The sequence below is a fragment of the Lathyrus oleraceus genome, chromosome 6 (genome assembly GCF_024323335.1).
Source record: "Lathyrus oleraceus cultivar Zhongwan6 chromosome 6, CAAS_Psat_ZW6_1.0, whole genome shotgun sequence".
NCBI lineage: Eukaryota > Viridiplantae > Streptophyta > Magnoliopsida > Fabales > Fabaceae > Lathyrus > Lathyrus oleraceus.
The window spans coordinates 403,747,183-403,767,649 of NC_066584.1; positions in this window are offsets into that span (position 1 = coordinate 403,747,183).

Below are 20,467 nucleotides of genomic sequence, written 5' to 3' on the forward strand. Positions count from 1 at the left end.
TACGATTACGATATTACGGTCATGTCCCGCGAACGTGGGGATACCCTTAGCAAAGACCCTTCGGTTAAATCATCATAAAATAAATTATAGTCCCTCGGATGTTGCCTTCGAATATACAACTTTGTCCCTCGATGACCCTCCGATGTTGCCTACGGTTAAAAGATGATAGTCCCTTCGAATGCTAAGGTATCCTCGTAACTGTTGCCTTCAATGACCAATCGATGACCCTACGATGACCCTTTTACATCCGAAGGATAAAACTATTTATTTCTCAATAATAAGGACAGTTTTACCCTCATAAGGATAGGAAATACTCATAAAGACCTTGGGTCGGTATAACTCTTAATTGCTGGCTCACAACCTAAAACATTTTTTCACACCTCACACCTTTCAAAATACCTTCAGAAAATCACCACTTGGTGTACATTCATACTAGAATCATTACCGAGTTATATTTTTCTAAACAATTTTCAAAACTAAACGAGATAATCACTTTGTATACATTCATACAAGAATCATTACAAAGTTAAATTCTCTTTTCAAAAAAACAATTTTTCTAAACAATTCACAAACACTTTTTTCAGACAAAAATAATATAAGTGATCGAGCAATTAAGAGCCCATGGATAACCATGGATACAAAGGGTGCTAACACCTTCCCTTTGTATAATGTACCTCCCGAACCCAAAATCTAAATTAAGGTCTTTCCTGTTCTTTTCCACCTTTCCTTATTGGATAAAAGAAAAGTCGGTGGCGACTCTTGCTAACCGCGACATTGCGATTAAAACCACAAAAAAGGTCCAGTTCACCGTATGACACTTACAAATATTGCCTTCAATGACCAATCGACGACCCTAAGATGTCCCTTTATATCCAAAGGATAAGACTACTTACTTCTCAATAGTAAGGACAGTTTTACCCTCCTAAGGATAGGAAATAACCGTAAAGACCTTGGGTAGGTATAACTCTTAAATGCTGACTCACAACTTAAAATACTTTTCGCACCTCACACTTTGCAAAACATCTATTAGAAAATCACCACTTGGTATACATTCGTACTAGAATCATTGCCAAGTTATATTTTTCTAAACAACTTTCAAAATTAAACGAGATAAATACTTTGTATACATTCGTACAAGAATCATTACAAAGTTAAACTCTCTTTTCAAAACATTTTCTAAACAGTTCTCAAACACTTTTTTCAGACAAGAAAAACATAAGTGATCAAGCAATTAAGAGCCCATGGATAACCATGGATACAAAGGGTGCTAACACCTTCCCTTTGTATAATGTACCTCCCGAACCCAAAATCTAATCAAGGTCTTTCCTGTTCTTTTCCGCCTTTCCTTATTGGATAAAAGAAAAGTCGGTGGCGACTCTTGCTATCCGCGACATTTGCTTTCCAAAGCAAAAACACACAAAAGTCAGTTCACCGTATGACAACTGCGTTATAGATCGCTCTTCTCCTTCAAAATGGACTTAAGATGAGACACTTCAACAAGTCATTTACCTAAAAATCGACACTTTTGTTGTTGGAGGTGGTCACCAGAGCAAAATGTTATATAAAGGGTGAGGAGAGCAATGCCAAGAAGAAGGCGTGAGACTTCAAAGAGTATGTTCCTAATGCCGAAGGTTCATACCACTAAAGGAATAGTAACTATACATCCCCCATCAAGGATAAAATTGCATTCAAGAGAATAAGTAATATGGAAAAGAGCTTCATGCCTCTGAATACTCGACGTGAACAAATATGGCCTGAGGTTCTTCACCTGTACAACATTCCCACACCTCCACCCTAGAAGGAGGATGCGATATATCATGAAATAGGAAGATTATTTCAAGTTACATATATTTAAGGGACACCACACCGAGGATTATTACCAACTCAAGAAAGAAATCGAGAGGTTGATCCAGGAGGGACACCTCAAGAATATGTGAATGGTGACTATTCTCATAGGTCAGACAAGTCCAAATTCCAAGGTCGAGATGGCGTGGAAAACCCCATGATCAATAAAGAAAAGGAGATGCCCAAATGCGAGGGCAAAAAGGTTATACGTCACATGCTTAACACCATAGCAGAAGTATTCGCCATAGGAGAAAAAACTAGTTCCACCCATAAAAGTTACGCTCACCAAATTCTAAATATAGAAGATCCCCCAGATGTTGAAGGCGAAGGTGAGACCCAGGCGCCAGAGGCCACCATCACCTTCTCTAAGAAATATGCAACTAGCATCCACCATCACAAAGATGACCACATGGTCATTACCGTCAAATGCAACAAATGAGAGATCAAAAGAGCTCTTGTGGACCAAGGAAGTTTTGCAAACATTCTATAGTGGAAGGCATTTGAAAAAATTTGCCTCGACCCAGAGGACTTGAAACCCTTAAAAGGTTTGGTTGGATTCTCTTGGGAGCATGTACACGTAAAATGATACATCATGCTGAAGGTTACCTTTGGAGACCAAAATCATTCCAAAGAAATAAAGGTCAAGTATTTTGTTATCGATGCCCCATATTCTTATAATATGATTATAGGGCGATCGAATTTTAACTAGTTGGGTGTCGTTTTGTCCACTCTGTATTTATACATGAAGTACCCGCTTTTTGAATGAGCGAGTGGGGGTTATACATAGTGATCAAGAGATAGCCATAAAATTATACATAAAGAGTCTCAAGCTTAAAATGGGTCGCACTATATGTGTGAAAGCTAAGTAAGTGAGCTTAGGAATAAACCTGCCAAAAAGAGCCAACAAAGGTGAGGAGGTTCCCCCTCAAATTAATGAGGAGATCGAATATTGAAGGCCCATAAGGAATGCCCTGTAGAACCACCTTCATTGTTGCCCTTTATTCGTTTTTCTTTACCGTTGTTTAGCTATTTTGTTTATTTTCATAGGAAAGTATTACATCTCTGTCGATTGTAAGGATAAGTTATTTTGTGGGGGGCGTTTTTTCCTCTGCGCCTTTCATGGGCGCGAGGGTTTTTAATGAAGCCCCTTATTTCATTATTTTAGAGAATATATGGTTGTTGGAAATTCCCTTATCTGTTGGAAACCTTTAAGTTCGAGAGAAGATTTCCCGTTGAGGCGATCAAAATACTGGATCCCTAAGTGGGATCCTTGCCGCCCCATAGTGGAGATCAAAATGATAGATCTATGAGTGTGATCCTTTCCGCCCCATAGATACAATCAAAATGTTAGATCCCTAAGTGGGATCCTTGCCTCTCTATGAGGAGATGAAAATGTTAAAACCCTAAGTGGGATCCTTGCCACCCTACAAGGCAATCAAAATGCTGGATCCCCATGTGGGATCTTTGCCACCATAGAGGTTATAAATTTTTTGGACCTCTAAGGGGGATCCTTTCCTCCCAATGAGACAATAGAATTGGTGGATCCCTAAGTGGGATCCTTGTCTCCCTACAAGGTGATCAAAATTCTGGATCCCTAAGTGAGATCCTTGTCACTCATAAAGACGATCAAAACGATGGATCCCAAAGTGAGATCCTTACCACCCTATGAGGCGATCAAAATGTTGGATCGTAAGTGGGATCCTTGCCACCCTATGGGGCGATCAAAATGATGGATCCTTACATGGGATCCTCTTCATCCATAGAGGCGATTAAAATGTTGGATCCCTAAGTGGGATCTTTGTTGCCCTATGAGGCGATCAAAATGTTGCATCTCTAAGTGGAATCATTGCTGCATATATAGGCGATCAAAATACGGGATCTCTAAGTGGGATCCTTGTCACCCAGAGAGGAAATCAAAACTCCAGATCCCTAAGCATGATCCTTGCCGCCTTCTAGGATGGATAAAACGTTGAGTTCCTTTGCAGTTCTTAAAAGTGGTCAAACTATTGCAAGGGGAGCGATGATAACACACCAATGGCTAAAATAATAATTTTACATAAATGACTACAGAAGACAATAAAAAAGGTAATTAATACAAAAGACACCCATAGAGGGTGTTGTTTTTCTTACAAATACAAAAATCCCCGAGGGGGCGAGGAAATACAACAAAGGCCAATAGGGTCTAAGAAAAATTACAAACAAACTAAAACATCAATACTCATAATGATCCATCTCTTTCCCAATAAAATTATCCGACTGAGGGACTCTAGATTCACCGCCTCCCTTCACCCCCCTTCGTCGTTGATTTCCTCAGCAGGAGCACAACTTTTAAGCTCTTGGGGGGCCACCACCTCTTCATCCACTAACTGGCCATCATGAACAAACTTAAGGAAGTCCATTTGGCTCAGATCCATATTAGGGTAGAGGAAATAAACCTGCTATTTGGCACACTTAAAGTAGATGGCAGAAGTAGACACCACCCAATCAACAAGAACAGACATCTCCATCTCTAGCTCATGTTGAATAAGGAGAACGACGTCCAAGGATTCCTGCAAGGACTTCTTCTTATTGAAGATCTTATCAGCCTTGGCCTTCACCTCTACCATGTTCTTCTCTCGCTCCTTCTTGTCTTTCTGAAGATTCTTCAGTTGCCTCTGGCTCTCATTATAGACATCATGTTGCTTTTGGAGCTTTGCCTTTATCTCTTTCTTAGCCTTATCCCACCTTTCCATGCCGACATCGTGCAATATCAATGCGTTAAGTAGAAGGTTATCTTTTATGCTTACAGTGGTGGGAGTCAATTTAGAATGGAGAGCACGATAGTCAACAAGAAAATCGTTGGAGAAAGGAATATGGGAACTCTTGAAACACGAAATGTCAAAACCAACGTCACTCCACAAGATAGCGAGAAGGGGGAGCATCGCCTATAGAAGGCGCTTGCATGCCTGCCTTCCTAGAAGTAGGCGAGACGATAAGGGAAACAACCTCTCATAACCTCTGAGCCTTCATGTTGGATGAACCTAGAATTGGACACTTAACTTGCCTTTTCTGCCATTTGATGGTGAAATCTTATAGGTGACTCTGAGGGTTATCAGTATCCCCACATACGACATGGATTTTCCCCAATTTTTTCCTTTTCTCCTCGATAGTAATATTCAAAATTTGATTTGGAAAACAATACACAAAGGTCACAAATACTATCCAAAAATACCACGGGAGAAAAAGAAAAGGTATGCAAAATTTACCTAAATAAACGACGAGATTTTTTCCGCCCTTTAATCACAACCTGACTAACGCACGTGTTTCCATGACTTCAATCTGCCCCAATAAGTGAACAACAATTGCCTCCTCAATGGTAAGGTACTTATTATCATATCATGTGATCACTAGAAGATCATTCGTCCAGGGTACGGGAAAAAGGGGGTGCCATCAACCCCTAACACTCTAAGAGACTCCTCTCACCCCCTTATACAAACGAACTTGTCCTTATAATACTTGTAGTGATTGGAATGGGACAGAAAAAGAGCCTTCCCTAATAGACCACCTAAAGACACCCATCTACCCTTCACCCGTCTGGTGGTGAAAAAAGAGAAAAAAATTCATACGATTGGGGTAATCTTAAGGTCCTCACAAACTATCTCGAAAGCTCTAATATAACCTAAATTATTAAGTAATAGCTTGGAGGTCGTGATGTTGAGGACCCTCAAAACCTCCATAGAAAAAGGGGAAAGGGGGAAAGCCCACATGTCTTTGATAAAAGGGAGGTAGAAGTAAAAGTAAGGAGAATAAGGATCAGAAGAGACATGTGTGGTCATCCTCTTCGATGATGAACAAGCCTCTAGAATAACCTTATTTTCATCTTTTGAAGAGCAAACCTCTACTTCTAATCGGAAATGGAGGATCTGATAGTAAAAAGTGTAATAAGGTTCAATATCTTCGATGTCCTTTGTAACACCCTTCTAAAATACCCCAAAATATTAAATAAAAACAACAAATATATATCAGAGTAATTATGCACCAAGGGTGTCACACAACTACTTCACACCATAATAACTGTCATGCTCTTTCATTAACTCAAAATAACATTTTCTTGCATAATTCGCAGCGGATAGAAATCAACTAACCATTCAAAACATATAACATATTACAGGTAAAAAGGTTCAACAACCAACAATAAAACAATTAAAACATCCCGTCCCGATGTTACATCTATCAGAGCACGACCCTCTAAGTAGACTACACTAGACTCCAAGCACTAGCTTCTACTCAATCACCGCTCGTTACCTGAAAAATAGTTGTAAGGGTGAGTTCCTCAATCGATATAATAAGCATTATAAATCATCATGTAATGCTAAGTAAATTCACACATTTCATCACCCTAATCGTAACATACATCCAGTAACGGCACATCAACTCAAACATCATACTTAATATCAACACAATTCCACTCCTCAATTAAATTAAATATCCATACAACAAGCCAACAAAATGCAACTCTAATGAGACTCGACTCGTCATGCATGTGGTACCATTCGGAGTAAAACTCCCAACTTAAAATCATTGCCATTTTATTGGGCATCAAGGCATAAGCCTTCAACTTTCAACTTAAAATTTGCCAATCCAGGCCAACGTGGTGTGAGCAAAGCTCCGACTTAATGCATATGAATGTACATGGCATACACGACTTTAAACTGTCGACAACATAATAATAATAGCAATACAACAATGTTTTCAACAACATCAACTTATAATCAACTTTGGCTCACCAAGCCTACAACTCAGTATTTTCAACAACTTTCCGTACACGGAACAACTCAGCAACATACTTGTATCAACACTTCATAACATAAATCCAACAAAATTACTCATCACAATTAACTATAATAGGCCAATCACCAATTAGGTTCACAACATTAAAATATCAATTTTTTTTCAAATTTCCAACAGTGTTAATCGGTTAACGCCCTGGGTTAACCGGTTAACGCAGGACAAAACACACTTTCTGGCATAACGCAACAGTGTTAACCGGTTAACGCCCTGGGTTAACCGGTTAACGCAGGCAAAACAGCACATTTTCACAAAATATAACAGTGTTAACCGGTTAACGCCCTGGGTTAACCGGTTAACGCAGACAAAACAACAGTTCCTGCGCTAACACAAGGCAGAATGCAGAGTTCTCCGCATTTTCCGCCGTTGGAGGACTTCCGGACCTCCGATTCAATTTCCGTAAAAAGCTATACGTTCGGGGGAACACGACTCACACAATTACAGACTCAATTACAGCTTTAATACAACTTATTCATCGCAATATTTCAGCATTCAACATCCCAATTAGGGTCACTTCAACGGTTTATCACTACCCATGACATGTTAATCTATAATACCCATTAAACGACGATAAACCCCCCTTACCTGAGATAATCCGGCAATCTCTAAGCTTCAAGCTTTTCCGTTCTTCAACCTTTGCTCTCTAGCTCTTCCTCTTTGCCCTTTCTCCACTTTCCACTTTTCAGCCGCTTCTCTGTTTCACGTGAAAACTCTTTACCAAAAATGAAAACCCTTTTCTCTTATTCCAACTTATATATTTCCACTAATTATTATTCCAAATAATAATAATAATAATAATAATCCAATAATTCAATTTATTTAATTAAATTAATAAATATATTATTAACTTAATTTAAATAATTCTCTTATTTTATTCGGGGTGTTACAACTCTCCCCCACTAAAAGAGTTTTCGTCCTCGAAAACATACCTCAAGCAAATAACTCTGGATAAGACTCTTTCATCTGACTCTCCAGTTCCCAAGTCACATTGCCACCTGCTGGTCCTCCCCAAGCTACTTTCACTAAGGCAATCTCTTTACCCCGCAACTGCTTCAACTCTCGATCCTCAATCCTCATAGGCGATATTTCGACAGTCAGGTTATCTCTCACCTGTACATCATCTACTTGGATCACATGCGACGGATCATGAATGTACCTCCTCAACTGAGACACATGAAAAACCTCATGCAAATTCGCAAGTGACGGCGGTAAAGCGATACGATAGGCTACCTCTCCTATCCTCTCCAAAATCTGATAAGGACCAATAAATCGAGGTGTCAACTTCTTTGACTTCAAAGCTCGACCAACCCCAGTTATCGGAGTAACACGAAGAAACACGTGATCTCCCTCTCGGAATTCAAGTGATTTCCTCCTCTTGTCATGATAACTCTTCTGACGACTCTGAGCAATTCTCATCTTCTCCTGAATCATCTTAATCTTTTCCGTAGTTTGTTGAACAATTTCCGGTCCAACCACAGCACTCTCACCGGACTCATACCAACATAAAGGTGTCCGACATCTCCTACCATACAAAGCTTCAAACGGTGCCATACCAATACTCGAATGAAAACTATTGTTGTAGGTAAACTCCATCAAAGGTAAATAACAATCCCAAGCACCTCCCTTTTCCAAAATGCAAGCTCTCAAAAGATCCTCTAATGACTGAATCGTCCTCTCAGTCTGACCATCAGTCTGCGGGTGATATGCAGAGCTCAATCTCAGTTTAGTTCCCAAAGCCTTCTGCAAACCTTCCCAGAATTTCGATGTAAATCTAGGATCTCTGTCCGAAACAATACTCGACGGAATACCATGCAAACTTACAATCTTCTCAATATACAACTCGGCTAATTTCTCTAACGGATAGTCCATTCTGATCGGAATGAAATGAGCCGACTTTGTCAATCTGTCAACAATCACCCAAATAGCTTCAAAATTCTTAATTGTCCTCGGTAAACCAGAAACAAAATCCATACTGATACTATCCCACTTCCACTCTGGAATAGCCAACGGTTGCATTAGCCCAGACGGCTTCTGATGCTCAATCTTTGACTTCTGACAAGTCAAACAGGAATAAACAAAACTCGCAATTTCTCTTTTCATTCCCGGCCACCAAAATAACTTTTTCAAATCATGATACATCTTCGTAGCTCCAGGATGAATACTCAGGCCACTACGATGTCCTTCCTCAAGAATACTCTTCTTAAGTTCGATAACATCCGGAATACACACCCGATTACCAAATTTCAAAACATCATTCTCATCAACTCTGAATTCGCCACCTTGACCTTGATTCACTAGAGTCAACTTATCAACCAAAAGCACATCGGATTTCTGACCCTCTCTGATCTCATCCAGAATACCACTTGTTAACTTCAACATTCCCAATTTAACACTATTGTGAGTACTCTCACACACCAAACTCAAGTCTCTAAACTGCTCAATTAAATCCAATTCCTTAACCATTAGCATAGACATATGTAATGATTTCCGACTCAATGCATCAGCCACTACGTTTGCTTTACCCGGATGGTAATTCAAACCAAAGTCATAATCCTTCAGAAACTCTAACCATCTTCTCTGTCTCATATTCAGCTCTTTCTGATCAAACAAATACTTTAAACTTTTATGGTCACTGAAAACCTCAAATCTTGACCCGTACAAGTAATGCCTCCACAACTTCAGGACAAACACCACAGCCGCCAACTCTAAATCGTGCGTCGGATAGTTCTTCTCATGAACTCTCAGCTGTCTTGAAGCATAAGCTATAACCTGCTTATTCTGCATCAACACGCCACCCAAACCCAACAATGAAGCATCACAGTAAACTTCAAATGATTCCGGCGAACTTGGTAATATCAGAATAGGAGCAGTAGTTAACCTTCTCTTTAACTCTTGGAAACCTTCTTCACATTTTGAGTCCCAAACAAACGCTTGCCCCTTCCTAGTCAACATCGTCAATGGTAACGCCAACTTAGAAAATCCCTCAATGAACTTCCTATAATAACCAGCCAAACCAAGGAAACTTCGAATCTCAGCAACAGACTTCGGAGCTTCCCACTTAGATACCGCTTCTATCTTAGAAGGATCAACAGCAACGCCACCTCTTGAAATCACATGACCAAGAAAACTCACCTCTCCTAACCAAAATTCACACTTGGACAATTTAGCAAATAACTTCTTTTCTCGTAGAACTCCCAAAACCACTCTCAAATGTTCAGCATGCTCTTCTTCAGATTTCGAATACACCAAAATATCATCAATAAACACCACAACAAACTTGTCTAGGTACGGATGGAAAATCCTATTCATGTACTCCATAAATACTCCAGGCGCATTAGTCACACCAAAAGGCATTACAGAATACTCATAATGTCCATACCTTGTTCTGAAAGCAGTCTTCTGAATATCCTCGGTTTTCACACGGATCTGATGATACCCAGATCTCAAATCTATTTTGCTGAACACACTTGCACCAACCAACTGATCCATCAAATCATCTATCCTCGGCAAAGGATACCGATTCTTGATCGTCACTTTATTCAGTTGCCTGTAGTCCACACACAACCTCATAGTACCTTCTTTCTTCTTAACCAATAGCACTGGTGCACCCCACGGTGACACACTCGGACGAATAAATTTCTTATCCAACAGATCTTCCAACTGACTCTTCAATTCAGTTAACTCAACAGCAGACATACGGTACGGAGCCATCGATATCGGCCTAGTACCAGGTACCAAATCAATCGAGAACTCCACTTCCCGCTCTGGCGGTAATTCATTCACCTCTTCCGGAAACACGTCAGGAAAATCACACACCACGGCTAGATCGCCAATCACCAGTTTATCTTTAGCCTCCAAAGTCGCTAACAACATAAACAACTCTGCCCCATCAGCTACTTCCTCATTCACTTGCCTTGCTGATAGAAACAAGCTCTTTCCCTCCTCAATCTCAGGAAAGACCACCGTCTTATCAAAACAGTTGATAGAAACTCGGTTAAACACCAACCAGTTCATACCCAGAATAACATCAATCTGCACTAGTGGAAGACACACTAGGTCCATCCCAAAGTCTCTACCAAAAATACTCAAAGGACAATTTAAACAAACCGAAGTAGTAGTCACTGAACCCTTCGCAGGAGTATCAATTACCATACTACCAAACATCTCAGATATCTCTAACTTAAGTTTCACAGCACAATCCAAAGATATAAAGGAATGAGTCGCACCTGTGTCAATAATAGCTACAAGAGGAAAGCCATTAATATAACACGTACCTCGGATAAGTCTGTCCTCACTGGAGGTTTGAGTTCCGGTCAATGCGAACACCTTCCCAGTTTGAGATTTCTTTGGCTTCTGACACTGACTTCCAATATGCCCTTCTTCGCCACAATTAAAACAAATCATTTCCTTGTGCTTGCAATCAGCTATTGCATGGCCAGTCTTACCACAACGAAAACACCTCTTTACTTCAGCAGTGCATACATTACTCTTATGACCAGCCTGACCACATTTGAAGCAAACTATACCAGCAGGAGCACCTCCCCTACTGGTCCTCTGAGCCGGAGCAGCTCCTTGTTTCCCTTTTCCCACTGGGGCATCATACGGCTTGCCACGATTTTGATGTTGCTTGCCCCTGCGGTCACTGACAATCTTGTAATGAGCATTATTGTCTTCTTCAAATATCCTGCAGCTATCAACCAATTCAGTAAAAATGCGTATCTTCTGATACCCAACAACCTTCTTAATTTCAGAGCGCAGTCCATTTTCAAACTTGATGCACTTTGAAAATTCAGCACCAGCACCAGTGTAATGAGGATAAAATTTGGACAGCTCCACAAATTTCGCAGCATAATCAGTGACAGACATGTTTCCTTGCTTCAGCTCAAGGAACTCAATTTCCTTCTTACCACGGACATCTTCCGGATAATACTTTCTCATGAATTCCCTACGGAATACATCCCAAGTAATGACTTCACCTGCCACGGTCAACCTCTCGTGAGTCTCTAGCCACCAGTCATCAGCTTCGACTGCTAGCATGTGAGTACCATACCGAACCTTCTGAGCTGGAGTGCAATCCATAACACGGAAGATTCTCTCAATCTCTTTCAACCATCCCAAGGCTGCATCTGGATCATGCTTCCCTTTAAACACCGACGGATTCTCTCTCTGAAAAGTCGCCAAGCTACGTGATCCAGCATCACCACCAGCATTTGGCAAGTTCTGCACAGCTTGTGCCATCGCTTGCATTGCGGCAGCCATTGCAGCGTCATTCCTTCCAGCCATTTCAACTTATCAATACAACACAACTTAAAAGTTAGATTAGTAACAATACACAATTGTTAGACAGTAACGACACGACAACTGGCCGGACAGACCGACCTGCTCTGATACCACTAATGTAACACCCTTCTAAAATACCCCAAAATATTAAATAAAAACAACAAATATATATCAGAGTAATTATGCACCAAGGGTGTCACACAACTACTTCACACCATAATAACTGTCATGCTCTTTCATTAACTCAAAATAACATTTTCTTGCATAATTCGCAGCGGATAGAAATCAACTAACCATTCAAAACATATAACATATTACAGGTAAAAAGGTTCAACAACCAACAATAAAACAATTAAAACATCCCGTCCCGATGTTACATCTATCAGAGCACGACCCTCTAAGTAGACTACACTAGACTCCAAGCACTAGCTTCTACTCAATCACCGCTCGTTACCTGAAAAATAGTTGTAAGGGTGAGTTCCTCAATCGATATAATAAGCATTATAAATCATCATGTAATGCTAAGTAAATTCACACATTTCATCACCCTAATCGTAACATACATCCAGTAACGGCACATCAACTCAAACATCATACTTAATATCAACACAATTCCACTCCTCAATTAAATTAAATATCCATACAACAAGCCAACAAAATGCAACTCTAATGAGACTCGACTCGTCATGCATGTGGTACCATTCGGAGTAAAACTCCCAACTTAAAATCATTGCCATTTTATTGGGCATCAAGGCATAAGCCTTCAACTTTCAACTTAAAATTTGCCAATCCAGGCCAACGTGGTGTGAGCAAAGCTCCGACTTAATGCATATGAATGTACATGGCATACACGACTTTAAACTGTCGACAACATAATAATAATAGCAATACAACAATGTTTTCAACAACATCAACTTATAATCAACTTTGGCTCACCAAGCCTACAACTCAGTATTTTCAACAACTTTCCGTACACGGAACAACTCAGCAACATACTTGTATCAACACTTCATAACATAAATCCAACAAAATTACTCATCACAATTAACTATAATAGGCCAATCACCAATTAGGTTCACAACATTAAAATATCAATTTTTTTTCAAATTTCCAACAGTGTTAACCGGTTAACGCCCTGGGTTAACCGGTTAACGCAGGACAAAACACACTTTCTGGCAAAACGCAACAGTGTTAACCGGTTAACGCCCTGGGTTAACCGGTTAACGCAGGCAAAACAGCACATTTTCACAAAATATAACAGTGTTAACCGGTTAACGCCCTGGGTTAACCGGTTAACGCAGACAAAACAGCAGTTCCTGCGCTAACACAAGGCAGAATGCAGAGTTCTCCGCATTTTCCGCCGTTGGAGGACTTCCAGACCTCCGATTCAATTTCCGTAAAAAGCTATACGTTCGGGGGAACACGACTCACACAATTACAGACTCAATTACAGCTTTAATACAACTTATTCATCGCAATATTTCAGCATTCAACATCCCAATTAGGGTCACTTCAACGGTTTATCACTACCCATGACATGTTAATCTATAATACCCATTAAACGACGATAAACCCCCCTTACCTGAGATAATCCGGCAATCTCTAAGCTTCAAGCTTTTCCGTTCTTCAACCTTTGCTCTCTAGCTCTTCCTCTTTGCCCTTTCTTCACTTTCCACTTTTCAGCCGCTTCTCTGTTTCACGTGAAAACTCTTTACCAAAAATGAAAACCCTTTTCTCTTATTCCAACTTATATATTTTCCACTAATTATTATTCCAAATAATAATAATAATAATAAAAATCCAATAATTCAATTTATTTAATTAAATTAATAAATATATTATTAACTTAATTTAAATAATTCTCTTATTTTATTCGGGGTGTTACATCCTTGGACACAGTGAATGGGGTAACCATTATCTCTTTGTTCTTAGGAAAACAGTAGGACAAAAAGAAATCATCACCGCCTTCGGAATCGTCCAAGGGGACAACTATTACCTTTAAAACCTACTACCTTATGCTAACATACCCTATTTTGAATGTTCCATCATAAACCCTACTCACTACAGAAAAATCAAGATAAGGGAAAATTCATAATAAGAGGAAAGTTATGAACAAAGAATCTGGGATAATGAGAAACTTGGCAGTTGAGATGAGCTTGCATAAATAAGGAGCAAAATAGAGCAAGTGAGGTGGAAGGAGATAAGTTTTTAAAGGGGAACTACAATGGACCCTTTATACTCCCCATAATTTTGAAAAGCTCATCACATTTCTGACACGTGCCACTAGCATTTAAGGTCTCGAAGAATATGCCATAATTACTTACAAAAAACAGAAGTCAGTGTTACCATCAGAATGACTGATTGGCATTCATAACAAACATTTTTAGCTAATTTAAAGACGTATGGTAGGGAGAGATGATTCACCCCTTGATGACAGTCTGTTATTACATATATATAGTCTAAGAATCAGAGCAAAACAAGTGAAAGTAGAGCAAATATGAGAAGGAATGGCCAAAGAATGAGGGAAAATAGCCAAGTGTGCAAATTGCGGACTTAGTGAAAATTTGAGTGAAAGAGAAGCAAAAAAGAGTGAGGCTTCAGAAAAATCACATCAACCATCATGCAACATTGCATACACGATAATGCATTAAAAGTTGCATCGCGCGCGATGCAGGGTATCATGCACGCGATGGTCACTTTTCTGGACCTTTTACTGACCTATTTCTGATCTATTCTAACTGCTTTAAAAGGGGATTTTTTGCACTTTTTTAAGGGGAGAGCAAGGGTTACGAAATTTGGCACTAAGAGCATGATTTTACAACATCAAAAGATGATTTTTAGAGCCTTGGAAGTCATTAGAGGCCAATCCTTCAAGGGAATTCATATGTTATTCTTATTTATTCAATTGGTATTGTAATTTTAACTATGAGTAGCTAAGCTCCTATAGATTAGGTTGTGTGATGATAAACCTTATTCAATCTTGTTGGCATTATATGTTGGTTTGACTTTGTATGAATATTTTGAATTATAATCTTATTCAGTTGTATCTTAATCTCAATGCTTTTTATTTTAGATATTATGTTAACCTGATATTGGACACATAGAGATTACTGCCCTTTAGCCCATGTGTTGGACCTAGGGTCGTTGTTCTACTTACACTGGTTGAATAGGGATATGAGACCTCTATTAGTGGCGTATGGAATTAGCATTATGTATATCATCTAACCCTGCTTACGCTGACAGACTAGGGATAAAAAGCTTTGAGTAGTGGTTTGTGATTTATTTCACTAGGGATCAACTATAACAATTTTGTTAGTTCGCCGTGAGATTATAAGGATTATACCATTCATACAAGGCATAATACATCAACAAGAGAGGATAAAAGGATTATAATACACAACCTAACCATCTTAATACTTCTATTTTAAACTCTTGTTTTATTTTTCATTATGAAACGTGAACGCCCTCCTCCCCCCGACAATGGCGACTCCTGGGTATCCACCCGGAGCGATGTCACCTAGGCGACATCCCTACAAAACATGGGGGATCGCCTTGGGGACATATGACATGTATTGGGCTGTTATCTCTTGTTATTTTGTAAGAGGGAGTCTCCCCATGATTCCCTGAGAAATAGGTAGTTAACAATCTCCCATAATCACGGGGGAGTGATTGCTACCCCTAAGGGTTTCCCAAACCCTATGCCCAAAAAAGGACTCTATAAATACCTCTCCCTTAATGAAAGAAAGGGAAAGCCTAATTTCCATACGCTTATACTAAAACATCAAACACATTCATCTAGCCTATCACCTCACGTGAGCATGTCCTCTAAACCTCCATAAAACACTACCATACAGGGCTTCTCGCCGCCGTAGGCAAGTCCTAACCACCATACAACATAATATACCATCCAAGGCCTCTTAGTACCTCTGCCTTTACAGGGGTAACATGCACTCATGTACTTTTTTACCAATAAACTTTCAAAATAATTTTTTTACACTAATATTTTCATTTCATGTTTACATTAAACCAAAATTACTTCTACAATGTGAGTAATTCTATAACTAATTTTACCTCACGTCAAATGTGATTTCGCAAGTACTCATTAACATACATAACAAATGCATAATATGCTCCACCAAAACAACCAATTGAGTAAAGAATTAAAGCTATTGTTCAGTTTCATATCCCAAATTAGAGAAAAACAATATATTCACCACTAAATACAAAATTAAAGCAAACAAAGAAGTTGGACATATATTCTTATTAAACAAGTGAACAAATTATGTAATGGAAAGAAGTATTCAAACAAAAACATAGCGAAAATATGCCCAATTAGAAGGAATCAAACTTGTTTGTGTACATTAAAGGAAATTGAAGGTGAGAAAAATATACACAAGAAGGGTGAGTTGAATTATGTATGTGAAAGTTTACTTCTTTTTCTTAAACCTGTTTCAGAACCTGAGATGTCAAGCTCAGATTCTGATCCAAGTAAGAGTCTAAATCAGATTGGAGTCTGACTTCAGAGTTTGTTGCACATTGGAATGTAAATGCGAAAGTAAATAAGGAGACACACAATAAATCATGGTTCCTCCCAATTTGAGAGTAGTCCGGTCCTCTTGAAGCACAAGAGATTTTCACTATAATCAATCAGATTACAATTTGATCAATCAAACTAGAAAGAGACTTATGCTCAAACCCTTAAGCAAGAGAATTCATTGCCTGAACAACCTGTTTAGGACTTCCTGTTCAATCCCACAGAAAGAGACTTCATGTTCAATCAAACCCTGAAAGAGACTTCTTGCTCTACCCTTAAGCATGAGAGTTTAATGCTCAGTCTAATAAGAAAGATACTTATTACTCAGCCCTCGAGCATGAGACTTTAGTGTTCAATCTAACCAGAAAGAGACTTCCTTGCTCAAGCACTCAGTAAGAGACTTTATTGCTCAATCATCGTAAATAGACTTACTATAAGCACAAAGGCTAAAGTCTTCAGATTTTCTTAACAAAAGATTATAGTATTAACCTTGTGTTTATATGAATGCTTCTTAGTTAAGAAGATACACAAAGGTTTTACACTTTTGAGCAAAATACAAATTAATTGCTCCTAAGTATATAAGAATGAAGTCTTCATTCTTATTCTCTTCTTACACAAATTTTCTTTTTTGTTGTGCCTTTCTTTTCTATTGATCTTCTATATCATATTCACATATTCTTTCTCCAAATCATATGTCTCACTCTACTCTCACACACTTAACCCTTATGGTTATATTTCCTATTTTGTGTGTGTTTCTTTCACCTATGTTTTTTGTGTAACACAATCCCTCTCAACCCATTTTGTGAACTGATATCAAAATTTTGTGAACACAATAACATATTCTTCAACCCCACTCATTCTCCATGTTTTTTTGAATGTGTTTAAAATCTTCTTCTTATATAGATGTTGAAAATAAATCTATTGAAGATTACCCATGGTACAAGTAGTCGTTTAAAGTCTTTAGCTAGAGTACGTAAAGTGAACTACAAACCCAACTAGCATAAAGATGTTGAGAATATCATAGTAGAGTTCAAAACAGTTGGAGAGATAAGATTCTAACAACGTTATTTTTTGTTTGATTGAATATAAAGTAGCATATCGTTATCACATGATCTTCTTTAAATAACTTCTAATCAGAGACTTCTTGTAGACGTTTGTTAAAGCTTGATCTGAGTCATTGTTATCTTTATACTTAACTTCCTGAATCAAAGGCTTTTTATAGAGTTAGTTAAAGAATGATCAGAAGTTAAAGTATGTCTTTAGAACCTGGTTGGAATGAGACTTCAGAGTCTTGAGTTTACAGGTTCTGAATCTTATCTTTATCAAAGTCTTGATTAGAACTAATCTTGATGAACACTTTCATAGTTGTTGACTTGATATAAACAAAATTCCTTTGAAGCAAAATCTCCAGAACGACTGATGAAGCTTGTTCAAAAGTAGTAGAGTCATTCCTTATGACAGAGTTTGTTTGTTTCAAACGACTCTAGTCTTCAGAACCTTGTTGATCTTTGAATTTCAAGTAAACTTAGGTTGATCATCTGAAAGACTTGAGTTGACTCTTCTGAGTATGAAGGCTTGGTTCTGATCCTTCAGATTCAGAACAACTTTACTTCACTTTAATGATTCTTCTAAGTGATTAACTTGATTTATATTAAGGTTAATGTCTTTTAATCCTGCACACTTGCACAACCATTAGGAAATCCTATTTTTCTTTAAATACTTTGTTATCATCAAACTATTTAAAGGTATGAACAAATCTTGTTCCAACATATATCACTACATGGCAAATGAACGACATGCAGAAACATAATGGATTATCCTCTAGCATTAGGGATTGAGTTGTGTCAATCTTCAAAGAGAGGAGATACAATCTATAGAAGAAAATGAACAAATTGAATAATAGAATTTAAGAATTGAGTCGCGTCATCCTTCAAAGGAGTCATATTTTCTTCATGGAATCGACTTTAGTTTTTTTAGGGAAAATGACGTTATAAGCATGGTTCATTCTAAACAAGGGTCATTTAGTTTTTTTTAATTAAAATATTTAGATTTTTTTGAAGTTTAACTTTTTTTTAAATTTAAAATATTTAAATAATCTCTACTCTAATATTTTTTTAATGATGTAATTTAAAATATATTAAATTGTCTCGCTCAATTTTCATCATTCCCGCTAATTAGTTCATCATTAGGCAACATTGTAAATTTTTAGGCCACATTTAAAATACGTTGTTAGTAAAATTAAATAGAATGCACATTTTTATTATGGTTAGAATTATCTACACTTTTTAAAGCGTCGCCTATAATGTAATATGGCGCAATATTTTGTTGGAATTCATAAAGTGTGCATATACGTAAGTGTTAAGCAATATTTTAAAATTTGTGACTTATTCCTATTTCAAGCTACAATTTTTTACCAATTGACAAGTGTAGTGTGAACTAAAATAAAAAATGTTGTAGTTTTCATATACCAGAATAGAAACCCAGTTATTAACCTATGCTCAAATAGTAGTTATGTGTCAACAACTTCTTGTGTAACCTTGAGGTGGAACATCACCTTCACACAAATGAGGAGCTCTGCAAATAATTACCAGACACACTTGTTCACTTATAAAGAGTGAGAACCAACAATATAAATTTGACTTAAATATGTTATTAGAACTAAAAAGTTGGAATATGACTAAAGCCAACAAATTAAAATTTTAGTGAAAATGCCAATAGGACGAACAACAAGAGCGAGTTTATTAGAAGCATCAATATGTTTACTTAAGAAGATAACTTCATCAACAACCTCTCCAATAACCTTTTCCCACCTTTTGATCAAATAATCTTCCACCATTTCCATAAAGCAATACCCTGACCCCTTCATTCACAAAGCTTTTCAGATTATCATAAATTCACAACCAAAAACAAACTTACTAATAGATTGAAAAATATAAAAGAAGATTTTGGTTTTAACCTAGAAATGGATTTCCACCCTTGCAAGGCTAACATAACATTGTCTGGGTTGACTGAAGTCAAGTCAATTGTTATTGCCATAAAAAGAGACACCATTGATGACAGGGTTTTGGTGGAAAAGGGTGATGACAGGAAATTTATAAGCTCTTTCACCCTTCAAATCTTAATAAGATTTATTCTGATTTAGTGGAGTTCCCTCCCAACCCTTGCATTTATATGAATCCATAAACATGTTTAAATTCCACAAACGGGAGAATGAATAAATGTTTCCCAATATAAGTTTACTTGGAGCATGCCACTGAAAGCCTCATATAGTCGAAAGAGGAAGAAGTAATTAAATGAAGATAAATGATCCAATTTCCAATTTCGATAACACATTATCATCATTTTGTATTCATCTTCCATCCTTATTCAATGGTCTAAAACAATCCATTCATATAAGACCTAATCCCCTCGATTAACCAAGTTTTTGCAAAGACACTATTGAGATACTAAATAGAGTTGTTCAAATAACTATTTAGAACTAAATCAAACCACAAACTGAAGCAAACCACCTCTAAAATAACCAAACTAGTTATATTATTCATGAACCGAACCGTGTTTTAATAATGCAATTCACTAGCCAAATTTTCAATGTATACAATTGGATGTACTATTACTAATTGTAAAAACGTTTTTGGTTTACTGGTGTTTTTAGTAAACAATCATGAGTTTAATTCACTTAAAATATTAGCTCGAAAAATCTCAAAGACAATTTATGTAAAAAAATATACAATGAAAAGTGTGTGATTTGGGTCTAAAACGCTTGGGTAATAAATCAAATGAATACAAACAATAAACTTTAGCCAAAGATAAAAAACAATAATCAAAGTAAACAAAGTAAATGACATTAATTGTAAATGCTTGAAATATAAAAGACTTGCAGAAAATTTAAAGAGTGGATGCATACTCACATTTCTCACAAATTATTTCGCTTGATGATTTGGGTACTCGAATTCTATAGGGAATGAATGAGAATTTGCAATA